The sequence below is a fragment of the Pongo abelii genome, chromosome 12 (genome assembly GCF_028885655.2).
Source record: "Pongo abelii isolate AG06213 chromosome 12, NHGRI_mPonAbe1-v2.0_pri, whole genome shotgun sequence".
Lineage (NCBI taxonomy): Eukaryota > Metazoa > Chordata > Mammalia > Primates > Hominidae > Pongo > Pongo abelii.
The window spans coordinates 126,547,467-126,569,646 of record NC_071997.2 but is presented as its reverse complement, the minus strand read 5'-3'; the positions used below and the strand labels follow the sequence as shown (position 1 = coordinate 126,569,646).

The 22,180-nt window shown below is 37.8% G+C and overlaps 1 long non-coding RNA gene across 1 annotated transcript; it reads right to left on the bottom strand.

Moving 5' to 3' along the window:
• Positions 1-3,211: 3,211 nt before the first annotated feature.
• Positions 3,212-18,735, bottom strand: LOC134759672 (uncharacterized). The gene is made up of 3 exons (XR_010136229.1): positions 14,761-18,735; positions 14,091-14,237; positions 3,212-3,366 (listed from the first exon to the last, which is right to left on the bottom strand). It is a non-coding gene; the product is annotated as an uncharacterized LOC134759672 (long non-coding RNA).
• Positions 18,736-22,180: the final 3,445 nt, after the last annotated feature.

The following is a 22,180-nucleotide window of genomic DNA, read 5'->3' as shown; positions in this document are numbered from 1 at the left end:
GTTCATAGACAGTGCTTTCTTACTGAGTTCTCACATGGTGGAAGGGGCAAGACAGCTGTCTCTGGGTCCTCTTTTACAAGGACACTAGCCCCATTCACGAGGGCTGCACCTCACGATCTCATCACCTCCCAAAGCTTCCACTTTATGTGGGGAGTTTGGTTTCACCACGATGAATTTCAGGGGGACACTATGATTCAGACCATAGCATACACTTCACATGAGTTCTACTCTCTGAATACATTTTTAAGTGCAGAATAAAGTATTATTAGCTATAGGAACAATATTGTTCAGCAGATCTCTAAAACTTATTGAGCTTTTATAATCGAAACTTTATGCCCGTTGAACAGTAACTCTTCTTGAAGGCAAGAACTTTTGGCTGGGCGCAGGGGCTCATGCCTGTAATCCCAACCCTTTGGTAAGTCAAGGCTGCAGTGAGCTATGAACACACCACTTCACTCCCATCTGAGCCACAGAACGAGACTGTCTCAAAAACAAAACCAAACAAAAACGAAATAAACAAAAAGGACTTTTTTCTCACTCCTTCTATTTCATTTAACAACCATTTCTGAACATTTACAGTACGCAAATGACAGTTAAATCTGGAATGTAAAACCACTATTCTGAAAGAGTTGATAATCTAAAATGGTAGAAAGAAAAAATAATTATATTCCAGAAACATATATTGTGTGGAATTTGTCTTCATATAGGGATAATGAACAGACCACATTTAGTTGTTATATTCACATGATGATTGCAAACTTCATATGATTTTTTTCCTTTGAAACTATCATTTTAAAAGATTTTCTCACTAGATAGTATGTTTCTTGATGAAAGAAACAAAGTCTCTATTATCTAGCATTTCTATTACCAGTGCCCAGTAGGAACTAGGGATCGAGTGAGAATTCCATAAATAATTGCTACCTGAATGAATGAACTTATAATTGTATGCATGTCTCTACTGAGAAGACATATTTGCATGTTGGCCAATCACATAGAGTTTTTCTTTTAATAAATGGTTTGGACTGAAATACTTCAAATAAAGAAAGGTGCAGCATCTTGAAAGTTCTTTAAAATGATCCTTTCTCTTTGGGTTGCCAGAGGATCAAATAATTCTCCTATACTCAAGTAGAGAATCAGACTACCCTCTTTTATCTTCATTTGGATGTTTCTCTAAAATGTTCTCAATGCTTCCTTTTCAAACCTAGACTTTGATGACAAAATTACTTCTCATCTCCTTGTAAGCACAAGTTTGGCCCTTTTAGATGCCATGAGTATTTGACAATTTAAGTTCCTTTAGATGCCTGAAACAACTAATTTCTCACTAGGGGTATAAACCTTTATATTTATTGTCACTAATTTATTAAATGAATTGTGTTCATATTCTGTTTTTGTAATCTTCATAGAAAGAAATTAAGATTAGATGCTGCTATTTCAAAAGTGATCTGAACACCCTGCTGTTTTCATCTTTTACAATATTTAGGATACTACTTCCCGATAATCTGTTTGTAAAAACGAATCAATTATCAACAACATGACTTTCTCATGAATAATTAAAAGAAACAACAACACAAAGTAGAGTTCCACCAGAAACCAGTACATGGCTTCAAAAATCTTAAGAGTGCTTTGCAAAAGTCTACATGAAGTGCCTAATTCAAAGAAGCTTGAGACTTTTAATTCCAGGTTGACTCTGTCTAGAATACAATCAGAAGAATTTCTGCTTCCCAGTTCCCTGCGGCTGAGATTCCCCTTGGGAATGAGTTTATTGTTTTGGAAAACAGGAGTTCTTTTTGGTTCCTGCAAGGCTCCATTTGGCAAACTAGTGAGCCAATGTATTTTGTGATGTCCTGATTAAAGAACAAAATGAGCCAGGTGTGGTGGCTCATATCTGTATTCCCAGCACTTTGGGAGGAAGAGGTGGGAGATCACTTGAGGCCAGGAGTTCAAGACTAGCCTGGGCAATATAGCAAGACTCCAACTCAAAAAAAATTGATAATGAACAAAACAAAACAACACTACTTAAATTTCTGTAATTACTGTGTACTCATTATCAAAATGATGCAAATCACTGTACATTTTCCAGTAAACAATTTTTAATAAGAAAAATCTGTGAAAAAGTAAAAAAAATCTATTAAGAATTTAATTTAAAATTTTGGTTCTGACTCTTATTAGTTATGAGAAGCTACATGAGTTATTTAAGCTTTCTTTAATTTCTTGATCTGCAAAATCAAAATAAGAACGACTATTTCATAAAACAGTTAAAAAGCCAAAATGAGAGAGAGGCATGAAAAAAATCTCTGAAAAATAGAACTTCTTTTCTCTTTCTATCTTTAAAAGAACATATAGGGTGTGTGTGTGTGCATGCATGTGTGTGATTGTGTGCATGTGTGTGTGTGGTCAGTTTGTAATAATTCAGGTCAACTTTTCACTTCTTTTCCACTTGTTAAATGAGATACGAGGCTTGTAGTAATGACCCAGAAGACTCTAAAGTACTTTCTTCATTTCTTAAAAAGATCAGATTATAAATTACAGATTCAAGAATTAATAGTTGTTTCCTGAATATTTTCATATTATTTGGAAAGTATTTATTAAAGGCCAAAAATGTGACAATTATTATGTATTATGTATGTAAGCCACTTCATAATGTTCTTTTAATTAGAATGTTTACCTTACCACATTCTGCTCCATCAAGATCATGTTATTTTATGAGTTATTTGTTCCTTGACAAAGTCAAGAAGACATATTGTGCACAACAATGAGAATAGGCAAAGCAATGATTCATTCATTACTGGATACTTTTCCCACTCTCCACCCCGCATTGTTATAGAATCCCCTAGAAAGTGTTCAAGAAGATTAATGCAAGGGTCACATCTCAGACCAAGTAAGATCTTGATGGTGAGACCCAGATGTTGAAATTTCCTAAACTCCTAACTGGATCCTTCAATGTATAGTCAGAGTTGAAAACCACTGCTCTAAATGTATTGTGTAAACCTGCCTTCTTCCCAACTAGGCTAAAACTTTCTTAACAACAAAGTCAAGGCATGATGTTATCATTATATCCCCTTTTACCTAGTACAATTCCTAGCACAAAATTAGTAACTAATAAATGTCTGTGAAAATAAGTGTTTTAATATTGATGGTCTCTGCCACCAACAGGATTTTAAGTCCCTGGATGGTCAGGTATTTATAAAACCTCAAACATAACAAAATACTCTGTAATTGGCTAATGTTTATAAGTGTTTCTTGAAGCTACTACAGTCCAATTTCAAGCAATCATGTACTTTGAGAAGCTTTTCATAAATGAAGAAGTTTGGGTGGCCAATCTCTGGTATGGAGACACATAAGTATTCTGGATAATATAACATGACTCTGCAAAAGAATAATTTTGTTTTAGTCTTCCTTGAGTTTTTAGTACTTGGTATTGAAAATAATCAATACAGGTATATAAGATGAATTTATGAGTAAATAACCAAATAAGTAGAGAAAGTATATTTTCACGCAAAAGGTAACTTTTTTTTTTTTTTGCAGATGTGTGAAATGCTATGACTTATATTTTAACAAGAACATTCTGGGGACTGCATTAAAAACATTGTGAAGTAGGTCAAAGACAGAAACTGGGTAAAACCAGGAAGATTATTGCAGTCATCCAAGAGAGATGATGATGGCTTGGACTGTGGAGGTGACAGTGTAGTGGAAACAGTGGTTGGAGTCTGTCCATGTTTTGAAGGTGACACCTACAGCTTGTATAGGAATTGAATATTCAGTGTGAGAAAAAGACAAGAGTCAGGGATAATCCCCAGCTTTTGTGACTTGAGGTATTAGGATTAGATTTGCTGAGACTTAGATGATAAAAACACAAGATGTCAGGGTTTGTGGGGAAGATCAAGAGCTTCATTTGGGGGAAGTTTTGTCTGCATACTTAAGAGCATAGATGAGCTATGGAAGAAGCAGACATAAACCTGGGGGCCTCAGAATACAGAAGGCATATGAAGCAATGAGACTGGAAAAACCAGCGAGGAGTGGGAAGTGTGAATAACACAGTTATTCTCAGGTTTCCTTTTCATTTTTATACTCAATGCTCTTTCAAAGGTTTTTAACACATGTATTTATAATATATTATTCCATTTTATGCATCATTTATTAACTTAACAATTATGCCTACCAAACACATGGCATTCGCAGATTTAGTATTTCCAAATCAGACTGTATAGGAATCCGGAAGGTTCGCAATGTGTAGAAATGTGTCATTTTGTGGAGGCCTGGATATTAACTTTACACCGTAAGTTTAATATGTAGGAACAAGTCACTAAGCTTAGTTAGCCCACGCCCTTCTTAACCCGTCATTGTTTTTTGATACTCATACACCTTGGTAAATCTGGTTATATCAGTGTTAGGAATTTTGCCCATTTCTGGACTTTCAGGAAGTTTCCCCATGAATAGTAATGGCCTGCTCCATAGTAGGAAAGAATGAATTGAAATTATATTCTAGAGCCCCATCCAGTTAGAAATTAAGTCCTGGTAAGCAATTTCAAAGTTATTTCCAGTGCTATGTTATCCAGGAGCCAGGCTAGGTATTGTGAAAACTTCAATGATAAATATTTCACTTAATTTGACCTCAAGGAACTCACAGTTTAGTATAAATATGACAGAAATATGAAGTCATATAACACAAGTTGAAATGTGAGAAGGGTCGTCAGGAAAAGTCAGTAATGGATGCTATTAACAAGGTGTCCGGACCCTGTGGGTTAGGTTGATGTGTATTGGCTACTCCCGGGTAGGTGCTGTCTCCCCAGAGGACCGCTTTCAGCCACATGGAAGACTGACTTTATTTCCCAGGAGGTTGTATAAAGCCCACAGCCCATGGACCAACAAGGGAGCCTGACTTACTTGCCTTGAGGGTGGACCAACTCAGGACACAGTTCATCTTCCAGAACACACTATGTGAGGAGGCCAGAGGCAGAGTCCTGCTGAAAACACACCTGTCCTTGGCTCCTCCCCTGCCCAATACTAATGTCTCTTCCCTTTCTCCTGTTCACAGTCCTTCCTTTGATGAATCACACGCACCCTAACTTCCATCTCAGGCTCTTCTCTGAAGAATCTGATTATAGATAGGTACAGATCAAACACAAAGGAAGTTTGTGCAAAATATTTCCATCAGATAGATAAATCCAGGACGGAGAGCATCGTGGAAGGCATGGTATTTGGACTTTCTGAGATAAGAAGGATCTGGGTATGAAAAATGAATGGCAGGCCGGGCACAGTGGCTCACGCCTGTAATCCCAACACTTTGGGAGGCTGAGGTGGGTGGATCACGAGGTCAGGAGTTTGAGACCAGCCTGGACAACATGGTGAAACCACATCTCTACTAATAAAACAAAATTAGCCAGGTGTGGTGGTGGGCTCCTGTAATCCCAGCTACTCAGGAGGCTGAGGCAGGAGAATCACTTGAAACTGGAAGGCAGAGGTTGCAGTGAGCCGAGATCGTGCCACTGCACTTCAGCCTGGTTGACAAAGTAAGACAATGTCTCAAAAAAAAAAAAAAGAAAAAGAAAAATGAACGAGAAAGGTCTACTCCATGTACGTCAAAGCAGAAGATAGAAGTACACTTAAGTCCTTCTGGAAAATAAGACTATATGCATTTTTTGCTAGTGAAGTCACGATCTACATAGCTCAGCCTCAGAGCAGTGTTGAATCCCAAAGACCACATTCCAGGAACCAAAAGCAATTTTACAGTAATTTACCCTTCACTTCCTTTTCACAAATAGCATAAAGAATGTAAGCAGACCACAGCAATTACGCTTAGGTCTTCTCTCTCCCTTCTTTCTTCATACACGATAGTCACATTCATGCCTTTCCTGAACCCACATGGCCTATCTCACCTTCTGCACTCCTAGGCCCACTACCTCCTGCCTTTCTTCACCTCTCTTTTTCTCATGGTTGTGTTTCATGTGGCCATGAGGACCATGTCTTGCAAGGTCCACCACTCCATGGAGAGCAAGGAAGGGAAACAGGACTAGGAGGTTAAGCTAGGATGCACTTCACTGACCAGAGTCAGAGAAAAGTCCAAGAACAGTTTGATGTAAGTAATCTTTATCTCACTATCATTATTAAGGGTCTAGATGCATGGCACAAAGCGAGGTCATGTTTGTATGTTGAATCTATGCTTTATCACAACCCCGCCATGCCATCCATTTTGCAGACAATTAAGTGGTGGCTCACAAATGTTATTGATAGGCTTTTGTGATGTGCATGGCTCTTTCCTCTACATCATTCTGCTCAATGTTACTTTTCTCTCCTTAAACATTTCAAGAGAAGGCAAAACTAGTTTTACTTGGAGTGATGGTTAATTTTATGTGTCAACTTGACTAGTCTAAGGGATGCCCAGACAGCTGGTAAAACATTATTTCAAGGTATATCTGTGAGAGTGTTTCTGGAAGAAATTGGCACATGAATTGGTAGACTGTGCAAACAATATCTATCCTCACCAATGTGGAAGGCCCTCATCCAATCCCCTGAGGACCTGAATAGAACAAAAATGTAAAGGAAGAGTGAATTTTCTCTCTGTTTTGAGCTGGGACTTCCATCTTGTTCCTTCCCTCAGGCATCAGAGCTCCTGGTCAAGTCTTTGGACTGGGACCGAATTACACCACCAGCTTTGATGGTTTTCCAGCTTGCAGATGGACTATGGAACTTCTCAGCCTCCACAATTGCATGAGTCAGTACATGTATATTACATATATTATATTATAATTATATTACATATATTAGATATGTTGTTTTATATACATGTTGTTTTCTTACTGTTGTTGAAAAACATTTTTAACATACTCAAATTAATCTGAATAGTTTCCAATTTTTTTATCATCACCATTAAGAAGTTTTGACTAAGTACTTGTGTGGTCATGGCAATTTAGCAACCAACAAAGTAACTTGTTTCCCTGTGAAATTTAGAAATAGTCTAACAATGCTCATTATGGTTAACTACATAATTCAGTTTACCCCATGCCATCCAAAAAATATGATTATTAACTACTGCATTTTATTAGATCCAACAGATATAAAGAAAATGTCTCACTGTGACATCAGGAAAACATTCAGATGTGATGTTTGATATTAGAAATGTTGCATTTGTATTTATTTGCATACTGTGGATGTTTCAATTTACCTTTATTTATTGATGCCTACCTTTTCCCTTTTATAATCTATTTCTACAAAATAAATACATATTTTATATTTGTGCTTCTTATTATAGTAATAACATAATAAAAAGTACAAATAAAGCATTTGTCATCTTTATTGCAAAATTATATTTAACCAATATTTTTCTATGTATTTTGAATGCATTTGCATTTATTTCATAGTAAATATTTAATAATCCATAATTATTTTGACCAGTTCTACCATTGCTTATACTGTCACACACATATTTTTTTAAGAATATTTGAATAGGGGGAGGAGCCAAGATGGCCAAATAGGAACAGCTCCGGTCTACAGCTCCCAGCGCGAGCGACGCAGAAGACGGGTGATTTCTGCATTTCCATCTGAGGTACCGTGTTCATCTCACTAGGGAGTGCCAGACAGTGGGCGCAGGCCAGTAGGTGAGTGCACCGTGCGCCAGCTGAAGCAGGGGCGAGGCATTGCCTCACTCGGGAAGCGCAAGGGGTCAGGGAGTTCCCTTTCCAGGGGTGATGGACGGCACCTGGAAAATCAGGCCACTCCCACCCGAATACTGTGCTTTTCCGACGGGCTTAGGAAACGGTGCCCCAGGAGAGTATAGCCCGCACCTGGCTCAGAGGGTCCTACGCCCACGGAGTCTCGCTGCTTGCTAGCACAGCAGTCTGAGATCAAACAGCAAGTCGGCAGCGAGGCTGGGGGAGGGGCGCCCGCCATTGCCCAGGCTCGCTTAGGTAAACAAAGCAGCCTGGAAGCTTGAACTGGGTGGAGCCCACCACAGCTCAAGGAGGCCTGCCTGCCTCTGTAGGCTCCACCTCTGGGGGCAGGGCACAGACAAACAAAAAGACAGCAGTAACCTCTGCAGACTGAAATGTCCCTGTCTGACAGCTTTGAGGAGAGCAGTGGTTCTCCCAGCACGCAACTGGAGATCTGAGAACGGGCTGACAGCCTCCTCAAGTGGGTCCCTGACCCCTGACCCCCGTGCAGCCTAACTGGGAGGCACCCCCCAGCAGGGGCAGACTGATACCTCACACGGCCGGCCAGGTACTCCAACAGACCTGCAGCTGAGGGTCCTGTCTGTTAGAAGGAAAACTAACAGAAAGGACATCCACACCAAAAACCCATCTGTACATCACCATCATCAAAGACCAAAAGTAGATAAAACCACAAAGATGGGGAAAAAACAGAGCAGAAAACATGGAAACTCTAAAAAGCAGAGTACCTCTCCTCCTCCAAAGGAACGCAGTTCCTCACCAGCAACGGAACAAAGCTGGACGGAGAATGACTTTGATGAGCTGAGAGAAGAAGGCTTCAGACGATCAAATTACTCCGAGCTATGGGAGGATATTCAAACCAAAGGCAAAGAAGTTGAAAACTTTGAGAAAAATTTAGAAGAATGTATAACTAGAATAACCAATACAGAGAAGTGCTTAAAGGAGCTGATGGAGCGGAAAACCAAGGCTCGAGAACTACGTGAAGAATGCAGAAGCCTCAGGAGCCGATGCAATCAAATGGAAGAAAGGGTATCAGCCCTGGAAGATGAAATGAATGAAATGAAGCGAGAAGGGAAGTTTAGAGAAAAAAGAATAAAAAGAAATGAGCAAAGCCTCCAAGAAATGTGGGACTATGTGAAAAGACCAAATCTACGTCTGATTGGTGTACCTGAAAGTGACGGGGAGAATGGAAACAAGTTGGAAAACACTCTGCAGGATATTATCCAAGAGAACTTCCCCAATCTAGCAAGGCAGGCCAACATTCAGATTCAGGAAATACAGAGAACGCCACAAAGATACTCCTCGAGAAGAGCAACTCCAAGACACATCATTGTCAGATTCACCAAAGTTGAAATGAAGGAAAAAATGTTAAGGGCAGCCAGAGAGAAAGGTCGGGTTACCATCAAAGGGAAGCCCATCAGACTAACAGCGGATCTCTCGGCAGAAACTCTACAAGCCAGAAGAGAGTGGGGACCAATATTCAACGTTCTTAAAGAAAAGAATTTTCAACCCAGAATTTCATATCCAGCCAAACTAAGCTTCACAAGTGAAGGAGAAATAAAATACTTTACAGACAAGCAAATGCTGAGAGAATTTGTCACCACCAGGCCTGCCCTAAAAGAGCTCCTGAAGGAAGCGCTAAACATGGAAAGGCACAACCGGTACCAGCCACTGCAAAATCATACCGAAATGTAAAGACCATCGAGACTAGGAAGAGACTGCATCAACTAACGAGCAAAATAACCAGCTAACATCATAATGACAGGATCAGATTCACACATAACAATATTAACTTTAAATGTAAATGGACTAAATGCTCCAATTAAAAGACACAGACTGGCAAATTGGATAAAGACTCAAGACCCATCAGTGTGCTGTATTCAGGAAACCCATCTCACGTGCAGAGACACACATAGGCTCAGAATAAAAGGATGGAGGAAGATCTACCAAGCAAATGGAAAACAAAAAAAGGCAGGGGTTGCAATCCTAGTCTCTGATAAAACAGACTTTAAACCAACAAAGATCAAAAGAGACAAAGAAGGCCATTACATAATGGTAAAGGGATTAATTCAACAAGAAGAGCTAACTATCCTAAATATATATGCACCCAATACAGGAGCACCCAGATTCATAAAGCAAGTCCTGAGTGACCTACAAAGAGACTTAGACTCCCACACATTAATAATGGGAGACTTTAACACCCCACTGTCAACATTAGACAGATCAACGAAACAGAAAATCAACAAGGATACCCAGGAATTGAACTCAGCTCTGCACCAAGCAGACCTAATAGACATCTACAGAACTCTCCACCCCAAATCAACAGAATATACATTTTTTTCAGCACCACACCACACCTATTCCAAAATTGACCATATACTTGGAAGTAAAGCTCTCCTTAATAAATGTAAAAGAACAGAAATTATAACAAACTATCTCTCAGATCACAGTGCAATCAAGCTAGAACTCAGGATTAAGAATCTCACTCAAAACCGCTCAACTACGTGGAAACTGAACAACCTGCTCCTGAATGACTACTGGGTACATAACGAAATGAAGGCAGAAATAAAGATGTTCTTTGAAACCAACGAGAACCAAGACACAACATACCAGAATCTCTGGGATGCATTCAAAGCAGTGTGTAGAGGGAAATTTATAGCACTAAATGCCCACAAGAGAAAGCAGGAAAGATCCAAAATTGACACTCTAACATCACAATTAAAAGAACTAGAAAAGCAAGAGCAAACACATTCAAAAACTAGCAGAAGGCAAGAAATAACTAAAATCAGAGCAGAACTGAAGGAAATAGAGACACAAAAAACCCTTCAAAAAATAAATGAATCCAGGAGCTGGTTTTTTGAAAGGATCAACAAAATTGATAGACCGCTAGCAAGATTAATAAAGAAAAAAAGAGAGAAGAATCAAATAGATGCAATAAAAAATGATAAAGGGGATATCACCACCGATCCCACAGAAATACAAACTACCATCAGAGAATATTACAAACACCTCTACGCAAATAAACTAGAAAATCTAGAGGAAATGGATAAATTCCTCAACACATACACCCTCCCAAGACTAAACCAGGAAGAGGCTGAATCTCTGAATAGACCAATAACAGGAGTTGAAATTGTGGCAATAATCAATAGCTTACCAACCAAAAAAAGTCCAGGACCAGATGGATTCACAGCCGAATTCTACCAGAGGTACAAGGAGGAGCTGGTACCATTCCTTCTGAAACTATTCCAATCAATAGAAAAAGAGGGAATCCTCCCTAACTCATTTTATGAGGCCAGCATCATCCTAATACCAAAGCCTGGCAGAGACACAACAAAAAAAGAGAATTTTAGACCAATATCCTTGATGAACATTGATGCAAAAATCCTCAATAAAATACTGGCAAACAGAATCCAGCAGCACATCAAAAAGCTTATCCACCATGATCAAGTGGGCTTCATCCCTGGGATGCAAGGCTGGTTCAATATACGCAAATCAATAAATGTAATCCAGCATATAAACAGAACGAAAGACAAAAACCACATGATTATCTCAATAGATGCAGAAAAGGCCTTTGACAAAATTCAACAACCCTTCATGCTAAAAACTCTCAATAAATTAGGTATTGATGGGACGTATCTCAAAATAATAAGAGCTATTTATGCAAACCCACAGCCAATATCATACTGAATGGGCAAAAACTGGAAGCATTCCCTTTGAAAACTGGCACAAGACAGGGATGCCCTCTCTCACCACTTCTATTCAACATAGTGTTGGAAGTTCTGGCCAGGGCAATTAGGCAAGAGAAGGAAATCAAGGGTATTCAATTAGGAAAAGAGGAAGTCAAATTGTCCCTGTTTGCAGATGACATGATAGTATATCTAGAAAACCCCATTGTCTCAGCCCAAAATCTCCTTAAGCTGATAAGCAACTTCAGCAAAGTCTCAGGATACAAAATCAATGTGCAAAAATCACAAGCATTCTTATACATCAATAACAGACAAACAGAGAGCCAAATCATGAGTGAACTCCCATTCACAATTGCTTCAAAGAGAATAAAATACCTAGGAATCCAACTTACAAGGGATGTGAAGGACCTCTTCAAGGAGAACTACAAACCACTGCTCAAGGAAATAAAAGAGGATACAAACAAATGGAAGAACATTCCATGCTCATGGGTAGGAAGAATCAATATCATGAAAATGGCCATCCTTCCCAAGGTAATTTACAGATTCAATGCCATCCCCATCAAGCTACCAATGACTTTCTTCACAGAATTGGAAAAAACTACTTTAAAGTTCATATGGAACCAAAAAAGAGCCCGCATCACCAAGTCAATCCTAAGCCAAAAGAACAAAGCTGGAGGCATCACGCTACCTGACTTCAAACTATACTACAAGGCTACAGTAACCAAAACAGCATGGTACTGGTACCAAAACAGAGATATAGATCAATGGAACAGAACAGAGCCGTCAGAAATAATGCCACATATCTACAACTATCTGATCTTTGACAAACCTGACAAAAACAAGAAATGGGGAAAGGATTCCCTATTTAATAAATGGTGCTGGGAAAACTGGCTAGCCATATGTAGAAAGCTGAAACTGGATCCCTTCCTTACACCTTATACAAAAATCAATTCAAGATGGATTAAAGACTTAAATGTTAGGCCTAAAACTGTAAAAACCCTAGAAGAAAACCTAGGCATTACCATTCAGGACATAGGCATGGGCAAGGACTTCATGTCTAAAACACCAAAAGCAATGGCAACAAAAGCCAAAATTGACAAATGGGATCTAATTAAACTCAAGAGCTTCTGCACAGCAAAGGAAACTACCATCAGTGAACAGGCAGCCTACAAAATGGGAGAAAATTTTTGCAACCTACTCATCTGACAAAGGGCTAATATCCAGAATCTACAATGAACTCCAACAAATTTAAAAGAAAAAAACAAACAACCCCATCAAAAAGTGGGCGAAGGACATGAACAGACACTTCTCAAAAGAAGACATTTATGCAGCCAAAAAACACATGAAAAAATGCTCACCATCACTGGCCATCAGAGAAATGCAAACGAAAACCACAATGAGATACCATCTCACACCAGTTAGAATGGCAATCATTAAAAAGTCAGGAAACAACAGGTGCTGGAGAGGATGTGGAGAAATAGGAACACTTTTACACTGTTGATGGGACTGTAAACTAGTTCAACCCTTGTGGAAGTCAGTGTGGCGATTCCTCAGGGATCTAGAACTAGAAATTCCATTTGACCCAGCCATCCCATTACTGGGTATATACCCAAAGGACTATAAATCATGCTGCTATAAAGACACATGCACACGTATGTTTATTGCGGCATTATTCACAATAGCAAAGACTTGGAACCAACCCAAATGTCCAACAATGATAGACTGGATTCAGCAAATGTGGCACATATACACCATGGAATACTATGCAGCCATAAAAAATGATGAGTTCACGTCCTTTGTAGGGACATGGATGAAATTGGAAATCATCATTCTCAGTAAACTATCGCAAGAACAAAAAACCAAACACCGCATATTCTCACTCATAGGTGGGAATTGAACAATGAGAACACATGGACACAGGAAGGGGAACATCACACTTCGGGGACTGTTGTGGGGTGGGGGGAGGGGGGAGGGATAGCATTGGGAGATATACCTAATGCTAGATGACGAGTTGGTGGGTGCAGCGCACCAGCATGGCACATGTATACATATGTAACTTACCTGCACGTTGCGCACATGTACCATAGAGCCTAAAGTATAATAATAATAATAATAATAATAAAAAGAAAAAAAAGAATATTTGAATAATTTTGATGTCATTGTCAATTAAACTTTTTAGGAGAATCTGAACAATGGCTACATTGTCATTTGCACATAGAAAGACTATAGAAAACCAATAATTTGCTGTTTTTCTTTTCACGAAAATCTGAGCAATTGTTAGTTCTATTAGTAAAAGAATTAAAGAATCAAGATACTTGCTTGATAAGAAGTACTATTTAAGCCATGCCTTTTTATCAAAATATGTCATGTTCAAATGTAGAAATCATTTAATGATTAACTTGCATTTTGTTCAGAATGACCTACTGAAAATAAATGATAATTATCCAATCATATAAGTGAAAAAACAGATGTACAGATCTCTTATGCAGAACACTTTGGATTAATGAGATGTTTTTTAAAAATCAAATTCAAGCCAGCTATAGAATAGCCCTGGAACTGTCAAGAAGGTCTTTTCTACATTTAGTTTTAATCAATTTGGTTCCAATCAAAGGGATTTTTCAACGCTTGAAACACACTGAGAGGTCTGAGGACACAACGTATTTCTAAATTCAACCTGGAAAAATCTATTTTTTGTCATCATTATGACCTTGCTTGGTAATATCATCCCTTTTGCCCACACCTAGGTGATGTCTTCTTTCTCGGTGGAGCTTAGTATGTCAACCACACGCTGCTCTGTGACGTGTTTCCTTGGCAGTGGATCCAAGTCCGTAGCATCCATCGAAGGGGTCAGCGAAAGGCAAGCAGCAGGCTGGTTTGAGCTGGACATCTGGCATGTAGTAAATGCATTTAGAAAGCTAAGAAACCACTCATTGTAAATGACTCCCGCAACTGATTCCAACATGAGCAGTTGGGGGAGAAATAAGCTTTTAGGAAGGTCATTTAATGTCATATAGAGGCTTTCGCTACAACCCAGTTAAACTGCCTAGCAGTTTACAAAGCAAATCCCAGCCCAATTTTGATCTGGTAATCAATTGGGCCTTCTACTCAGGGAAAGGCTGTGCATAGAAACTAGATATGGCCATAATTCTTTAGCCTTAATAACTCAGGATTTGAATTGCCAGATGGACTTTGACATGAGATCGCCGCTGAAGAGAAATAGAAATCACTCCACTCATGTCAGTGCTTTGTGGATTCCTCACCAGTGACATAGAAGCTTGGAGTATGTAGCTGCACCCCTGCAAGTGCAGTCTTACTGAAGTTCTCATATTAATCTTACAAACACATTATCAGGAGTGGGAAATGACTAAGGATATGATCAAAGAGGACTCAAATGTTTCTCCATGTCTCACCTGTGGGAAAGAATACTATTTCTTACAAAAGGTAAGTGGAAAGGGTTCTATGTCTGTACATGGAACGAGGAAGGTTGAGGTCCTGGAGAGGATGAAGGCCTGGGAAGCTCCACTCTCAGCACCGGGAAGGACTGCAGGCCTCAGGGACACCAACTAAACAAGCGAGAGTCCAGAACAATGAAATTACAATCAAACCAATGCTGATATGCAATGCTACTAACCATGGTTTAATATTTCCTAATTCTCTGTTCCTGTTTCATTTTTTGCATGACATTTTACAAAATTCATTGCATCTTGTTTCACAAATTAATTAGCAAAAGGTTATAAACAAACTTCGTATGTGAAAATCATATGTATTCTTAGGGGTAGAAAGAAAAGGTAAAGGTTGGGAGTCTTGGAAGGAGCTACAAGATTTGGTAAAAGAAACAAATTTTGAAATAAGACATATTTACATTTAAACACTGGTCCTGCCGCTTGTTAGTTGTGTGACATTAAGCATGGTACTTTTATTTGTGAAGTCTTGGATTACTCATTGGAAAAATAAGAATTTTATTATTCACCTAATTGGATGCTATAAAATAGTAAAAAGGGAAAAATAGCCAGCACGTCCTATGTCCTTGTGACAACTTTATAACCTCTTTAAAAGAAAAATGTAAATATTTTCAACTCCTGGTTCTGAAGCAAAAAAGAAATGGAAAGTATTGAATTAAAGTTAATAGAAGGAGTGTGTAAACTTGCACTTGAAATACTATTTTACTAGAACTCAGTATACTTACCATAGATAATAAGGCAAATGACATATAGTAGTGAATGAAGGTGTAGATGAAAAATTGGAAACGTAAATGCTAGCTATAGGAAATGAGCAGGCACTGAGGGCCCAGGAAGGTCAATACTAAATTTCCAAGGCTGACATATGCTTGGGGTTTTGTTATTCACCTTTGAGCTGAGACAATAAAGCAATAAACAGTTTTATAACTTAATAAGGCAAGAGTATAAAGACATAGTCAAACAAAAGCTGTAACAGACAGCAAAGCTGGACTTGGAATGACCACTGTCTGGATACAGGCTCAGGAAAAACCACAGACTGCGGAAAAATCACAAAAATGCAACCGCCCTGTTCATAGCAAAGCTCAGTGCAGTCTTCCCTAGTCAATCCTTTATGGCTCCAGGGGAATGGCCTTGCTTAAAACCTTGTTCCACCATAAAAAGGGGTCATTCTAAGGTCAGATCATAGAAGTCTCATGCCCCACTGACACTGAGTCACCAATCTTGAATGAGAAATGGCAGGACTCTTCTCCATGATTCATCCATTTAGTTAAAAGCTCCTAGCTTCCTGAAACTGCTGATCAAAATTTTAAATCCTTGGCAATATCATTGTACGTAATAATGTTTAGTGTAATGTATGCATTAAGACAGCAATTATCCATCTTGCTGTAGTGTGTGTTGTAATCACTTGTGAACTGATCTAAAAATTATTGTTATAAAAATAGTTAAAAATAGTTTATTAATGGTTAAAATAAATTAGAAAATATTTAACTTTATTCCTAAAATGCAATGCATTATTGATATTGTCATGTGGTTTCTTGAAGGGAAGTGCAGGAGATGGAATTTTAGATAGTACTACGGGAAATGCACTCATTCCAGAACAGTTCTAAATAGGGCAAGTTGTGCATATAAAAGTACTCCTCACATATATGATTCAGTGTGTGGGAGGGTGTTGAGGGACAAAATTGGGAACTGCTGCGTTTCTTCTTTATATAGTTTGGATATTTGTCCCCACTCAAATCTCATGTTGAAGTGTAATCCCTAATGTTGGAGACTGGCAGAGGGATTTGGATTATGGGGGCAGATCCCTCATGAATGGTTTGGGCCAACCCCTTGGTGATAAGTGAGCTCTTGCCCTGAATTCATATGAGATGTGGTCATTTAAAAGTGTTTGGCTTCGCCCCCCACTTTGTCTCTTGCTTATTCCTGCTTTTACTATGTGACATACCTACTCTGTCTTCACCTTCTGCCATGAATGGAAGATTCCTGAGGCCTCCCCAGATGCCAAGCAGATGTGAGCACCACCATGCTTCCTGTAGAGCCTACAGAACTGTGAGCCAATTAAACCTCTTTTATTTATAAATTACCCAGTTTCCTGTATTTCTTTATAGCAATGCAAGAACTTTATTTCCTAATGCATGTATGGAAATAAGACCTGCATCATTTTTAAAGCAATGTTCCAACACTGCAGTTAAAACTGATTCACAAGATGTTATGAGCTGAATGTTTGTGCCGACCCCCCCAATACATATGTTGCAATCTAAACCCCCAATATAATAGTATTAGGAAGTGAGGCCTTTAGGAGGTGATTAGGTCATGAGGATGGAGCTCATGAATAAAATTAGTGCCCTTCTAAGAAGAAACAGAAGAATGATGATTTTTCTCTCAACCATGCGAGGACATAATGAGAGGACGCCCATCTGCAAACCAGGAGCAGAGTCTTCACCAGACACCAGATCTGCCAGTAACTTGATCTAGGATCTCCAGCCCAGAAATCTTGGTTGGAAATAGTGATGAAGGGTCTTCTGAGCATTCCTTTTAAATTGATGCCTACGATGTTTCTGATAAAATACTAAATAATGATTTTGAACTTTTAGAGAGCATAAAGAATTCAGGCCGGGCACAGTGGTTGATGCCTGTAATCACAGCACTTTGGGAGGCCGAGGTGGGTGGATCACCTCAGGTCAGGAGTTCAAGACCAGCCTGGCCAACATGGTGAAACCCTGTCTCCACTAAAAATACAAAAATTAGCCAGGTGTGGTGGTGCATGCCTGTAATCCCAGCTACTTGGGAGGCTGAGGCAGGAGAATCCCTTGAACCCAGGAGGTAGAGGTTGCAGTCAGGCGAGATCGCACCAGTGCACTCCAGCCTGGGGGACAGAGCCAGACTTCATCTCAAAAAAAAAAAAAAAAAAAGGAATTCACATTAAAAAGGCTAGAACTAGATAAGACACCTAGGACACAAATTTTAAGGAGACACTCTTTCTTAGGTTCCTGCAAGTGTTGACCTTGTATTTGTAGTACCTCGTTAAACGATTTGCCCTGGATGCCTCTCTGCCTTCACCTTAGTCCCTGTTCAGCTTGTCCCAATATGAAATAAAACAGACAATGGACACTCCAAATTATGGAAATATCGAAGGAGAAAGGGAAATATCAGCATGGGGAGTTATTAAACCTTTTGGAGTAAATGTATGCATCTTCTAGGGGCTTTTGAGATAATATTTTAGAATCTATAATATAGTTAGGTTGCTTATCAGTAAAATAAATGGCCTGAGGGGGAAAATTTTTTTGTAATTCAAAAAGTGAACTGCCATCAGCTGATGATTAGTTTTAACCCTCTTGATGAGAATGCATTATTCACTTAAGATATTAAGGTGGTGAAAGGGAGCAGGCAGAGAGCCACTCATATTCAGAACTTTTAATATAAAGCTATAAAATGACATTAAAAATGAAAAAAATTCCCTTGAAAGACATAATGAGACAAAAATTACTCAGTAAAAAATTAGATAACTTGAATAATCTTAATTCTACTAAGTAAGTGGAATTTGTAGTAAAAACCTACCACAAAAGAAAATTCAAAACATAAAATATATTCAGTAGCAAATTCTACAAAAATTTTCCTTAACAATTTATAGTAATTCTACACAAATTATTTCAAAATATAAGTAAAAGACCACTTCCCAACTTATTTCATGAAGCTAGCATCAAACTAACATTGAAAACAGAAAAAGATATCAGAAGAAAAAAGATACATAGCATAAAATCGCTTACATATATGTGTGAGATATATATATATGACTGATATATATATGACATATATATATACATATGACAGATATATATAAACACAAATGTCCTTACAAAATACTAACAAATTGAATCCACCAAAATAGAATGTATCATGATCAAGTAGAGATTAGTCTGAGAATGCAAGGCTGGTTCAATATTTAAAAATAAAATCAATCTGTACAATTCACCATGAAAAAACTGAAAAGTGTAAAAAAAATGAAATTATATTGATACATGAAGAAATAGTCTTTGATAAAATTCAAAATGCATTCATGATTCTTTCAAAAGTCAGCAAATTAGAAATAGAAATAAACTTCCTCAACCAAATATAAGACATCATCAAAAAAAAATCACACTACTACTATTAAACATTATACTAGAGATCTTAGCAAGTTCAATAAACACAATAAAGAAAAAAAGGACAAGAAAACTGAAAATAAATAAGGCATTATTATTATTATTTATTTATTTTTTTGAGACAAGGTCTCGCTCAGGCTGGAGTGCAGCAGCACAATCTCTACTCGCTGCAGCCTCGATTTCCTGGGCTCAGGTAATCCTCCCACCTCAGCCTTCCAAGTAGCTGGGACTACAGGTGCCTGCACCACCATGCCAAGCTAATTTTTGTATTTTCTGTAGGGACACATTTTCGCCATATTGCCCAGGCTGGTCTCAAACTCCTGAGCTCAAGGGATCTTCCTGCCTTGGCCTCCCAAAGTGTTGGAATTACAGGCATGAGATACTGTGCCCAGCCATTTTCTTTTTCTTTTTTTTTGTAGGTGACATGAGTTGGCTACAAAGAGAATCCAAAAGAATCTTTAAACAGAATTAATACTAAGTTTGGAAAGGCATGAGAGTACAATGCCAATATAGAAAAACTAATGGTATCTAAATATGTTAGCCACAAAAAATGAAAATTGATTTGAAAAACGGTATCATTTACAATAGTACAATAAGCTTGAGATAGTTACAAAACTTTAAAAATTTATTCAAAATCTGTATGCTAAAATTTTGTTTTAAATATTGATGTAATAAATAATGTACAATCTAATTAAATGGAAATATATACTTTGTCATAGAATGGAAGATTCTATGTTGTCAACTCTCTCAATTGTCTATAGATTCAACACAATTCCAATCAATTTATATAGAAAGGCAAAGTAACTAGAACCCATAATACAAATTGAAAAAGAAAAAACAAAGTTAGGAGGACTCACATTGATGCCCAGATTTGATGTAAAGCTACAACACTCAAGACTAACATTACAGAAAGAGTGGACATCTAGATCAATGGACATGAATAGAATCCACATATATAATCATGCCTATATGCCCAGTTGATTTTTATCTAAGGTGCAAAGGCAATTCAGTGGAGATGGGATAGTCTTTACAAATGATGCTGGAACAATCAGATTTCTATATGTAATAAAAGAAACCACAATCAATATCTTGCACTCTACACAAAAATTAACTCTATAAGGATCATAGACCTAAATACAAAACTGAAAATTACAAAATTTCTAGTTGAGAACATAGGAGGAAATCTTATGATTTGAACTTAGATTAAATTCAAAAAAATCATCTATTAAAGAAAAAATGATAAATTGAATCTCATCAAAAGAAAGAACATCTACCCTTTAAAATATACTATTGAAAGAAAGATAAGGCAGCTATACATTGGAAAAAATATTTTTAAATTACACATTTTACGAGAGACTTGCATCCACAATATATAAAGAATATTCAAGGGATGGTTTAACATCCACAAATCAATAAATGTGATACACCACATAAATGGAATTAAAAACAAAAATCACATAATCATCTCAATAGACACAGAAAAAGCATTTGACAAAATCCAGCATCCCTTTATGATTAAGAGCCTCAGCAAAATTGGCATACACGGAACATACCTCAATGTAGTAAAAGCCATCTATGATAAATACACAGCCAACATAATACTGAACAGGGAAAAGTTGAAAGCATTCCCTCTGAGAACTGGAACAATACAGGGATGCCCACTCTCACCACTTCTATTCAACATAGTATTGGAAGTCCTAGCCAGAGCAATCAGACAAAATAAAGAAATAAAGGGCATCCAAATTGGTAAAGAGGAAGTCAAACTGTTGCTGTTTGCTGATGATAAGTTTGTATACCTAGAAAATCCTAAAGACTCCTCCAGAAAGCTCCTAGAACTGATAAAATAATTCAGCAAACCTTCTGGATACAAAATTAATGAACACAAATCAGTAGCTCTCCTATACACCAACAGTGACCAAGCTGAGAATCAAATCAAGAACTTAACCCCTTTTACAATAGCTGCCAAAATATATATAGAATTAGAAATATACCTAACCAAGGATGTGAAAAACCTTTGTAAGGAAAACTACAAAACACTACTGAAAGAAATCATAGACAACACAAACAAATGAAAACACATCCATGCTCATGGATATGAGAAAGTGAACATACTGCCAAAAGCAATGTACACATTCAATGCAATTTTCATCAAAATAACACCATGATGCCTCACAGAACCAGAAAAAACAATCCTAAAATTCATATGGAATCAAAAAAGAGCTCACATAGCCAAAGCAAGATGAAACAAATCTGGAGGCATCACATTACCTGATTTTAAACTATACTATAAGGCCATGGTCCTCAAAACAGCATGGTACTTGTATAAAAATAGGCACATAGACCAATGAAACAGAATAGAGAACCCAGAAATAAACCCAAACACTTACAGCCAACTGATCTTCGACAAAGCAAACAAAAACATAAAGTGGGGAAAGGATATCCTATTCAACAAATGGTGCTGGCATAACCAGCAAGCCACATGTAGAAGAATGAAACTGAATCCTCATCTCTCACTTTATACAAAACTCAACTCAAGATAGATCAAAGACTTAAATCCAAGACCTGAAACCATAAAAATTCTAGAAGATAACATCGGAAAAATCCTTCTAGACATTGGCTTAGGCAAAGATTTCATGACCAAGGACCCAAAAGCAAATGCAATGAAAACAAAGATAAATAGGTGAGGCTTAATTAAACTAAAGAGATTTTGCATGGCAAAAGAAACAGCAGAATAAACAGACAACACACAGGGTGGGAGAAAATCTTCACAATCTATACATCTGACAAAGGATTAATATCCAGAATCTACAAGCAACTCAAACAAATTAGCAAGAAAAAAAAAAAAAAACGATCCCATCAAAAAGTGGGCTAAGGACATGAATAGACAATTCTCAAAAGAAGATATTCAAATGGCCAACAAACATATAAAAAATGCTTAATATCACTAATTATCAGGAAAATGCAAATCAAAAATACCATATAATACCACGTTACTCCTGCAAGAATAGCCATTATCAAAAAATCAAAAAATAATAGATGTTGGCATGGATTTGGTGAATAGGGAACATTTCTACACTCCTGGTGGGAATGTAAACTAGTACAACCACTGTAGAAAACAGTGTGGAGATTCCTTAAAAAACTGAAAGTAGAACTACCATTTGACCTAGCAATCCCACTACTGGGCATCTACCCAGAGGAAAAGAAGACATCATATGAAAAAGATACTTGCA